Source organism: Tiliqua scincoides, chromosome 6 (assembly GCF_035046505.1).
Source record: "Tiliqua scincoides isolate rTilSci1 chromosome 6, rTilSci1.hap2, whole genome shotgun sequence".
In the NCBI taxonomy this organism is placed as follows: domain Eukaryota; kingdom Metazoa; phylum Chordata; class Lepidosauria; order Squamata; family Scincidae; genus Tiliqua; species Tiliqua scincoides.
The window spans coordinates 39,131,741-39,133,573 of record NC_089826.1 but is presented as its reverse complement, the minus strand read 5'-3'; the positions used below and the strand labels follow the sequence as shown (position 1 = coordinate 39,133,573).

The window sequence follows — 1,833 nt, the reverse complement described above, 5'->3', positions numbered from 1 at the left end:
AACATGCATATTGAAGGCTCTTTATGATATAGGAAACACTAAGCAGGGACTGGAAACATGAGAGCTGAGTGCCCAGTGACATGTAGCATGGCAAAGAGATGCAGCCACAGTCATAGCAAAAACACAGCATTCTTGTTGCATGAATGACAAATCTGCCAATCCTACTTTCTGTTCTTAGCCTAATTCCCACTAGTGGCAAGGTTGCAAATGTTCAGTGTTGGTCTGGGTCACATTGCAAACCAGCGACTTTCAACCAGTTTTGGGAATGATCCACAGTGCGCCGCAGGAAGTTTGGGGGAGGGTCATTTATTAGTAGGGCCCTTAGCAGATGTGAGCCCCCCCCACCAGCATGTGGTGTGCCTTGTCAATTGTCAAAAAACTGATGGTGTGCCTTGATAAATTTCATGCCTTGACAGTGTGCCGTGAGATGAAAAAGGTTGAAAATCATTGTCAAAAACATTAAAAAGAAACGGGAAAACTTGTTTTGAGCAGAAAAAGCCATAAAACTTGGGAAATGATGGGGGGAGACACACATAGAGTTATTATTGAACTAAAATTATATTTCGCATTCAGTTGAGCAAAATTTTATTTTTTATTTTCCTTTTTAAAAAGGGAGTGCAGTATTGTACCAGAAAAAAGTGCTATTGCTTGTAAGTTCCTGACACTATTACTATCAGTTATACTTCCAAAAAGGAAGGATTCAATTTGGCCTAGATCCCCACCATGCTACTAACCCTGAGTATCTCAGTTAGTTACCATGCTACTAACTCTCAGTGTCTTCAGTGTGATTAATATTTTACACCATCAAACAGAAAGGTATATACAAGCATCAGAGAACCATCAGTTAATAGTATTTAGTAGTTACTGTCTTATAAAGGTACTGAGTGAATTCTATAATGGTTGGCAACCTTCAGTCTTGAAAGGCTATGGTATAAGCCTACAGCACCCGGTATTCCCAAGTGGTCTCCCATCCAAGTACTAACCAGGCTTGACCCTGCTTAGCTTCCAAGATCAGACGAGATCAGGAATGTGCAGGGTAACAGTTGCTGCTCTGTTTACTAGCGAATTCTATAATATAGCAAGAAGAATTTAACATTGCCTATGTTGATATTCTCCGCCCTCCATGCAGTGATTTTATTTTCTCTCTGCAGATGTTTGGATAGAGCAGATGACTTACCAGAGTTTCGTAAGCTTGCCCTACTTCTGGGCCAATTTCTTGTTCATTAGTGATCAACATGTGTCCACCTTTTGTACTACCTGACTGGAGTACCTTGACATACTTGAGTTTGCACATGCACAAATTTTCAACAGCAATTAAAAGGGCTACTGACACACTACTGGGAAAAGTTTTTGACTAAAATAATATGTACGTATGAAAACATTTTAAGGATGACTCAGAAATACTAGCCATTTCAGGGAAATCAGTTTCCTCTGTTCAAAAGCTGTCCTTCTTCCATTTTAAATATCATTACAGTCTCTCTACCTAGTGCAGAAAAGTCAAGCTCTCATTTTTCTGCCTAGGGCTGACTGACACCATGGTCTCAGGTAGCCATTTGGTGGGGTGGGGTGCCAGTGGCGTCACTAGGGTTTTCGGCACCCGTTGCAGGAGGCCAGCACGTGACCCCCCCCCCCATGATGGACCTCGTCCCATGCAGTTGATGAGGAAGGTGGGCATGGTGATGCAGCCTTGGGCAGTGGGCATGGTGATGTACCATTGCTGCTCCCCCTGCTGGTTTTTTGGCTTTAACTTTTGGTAAAATAGAGATATTTAAACATGGTTTGTTTCATTGCATTCTGCATGAAATTACACATCGATTGATATATAACATGATG

The 1,833-nt window shown here is 41.7% G+C and overlaps 1 pseudogene; it reads right to left on the bottom strand.

Moving 5' to 3' along the window:
* Positions 1–934: 934 nt before the first annotated feature.
* Positions 935–1,051, bottom strand: LOC136656622 (5S ribosomal RNA; annotated as a pseudogene).
* Positions 1,052–1,833: the final 782 nt, after the last annotated feature.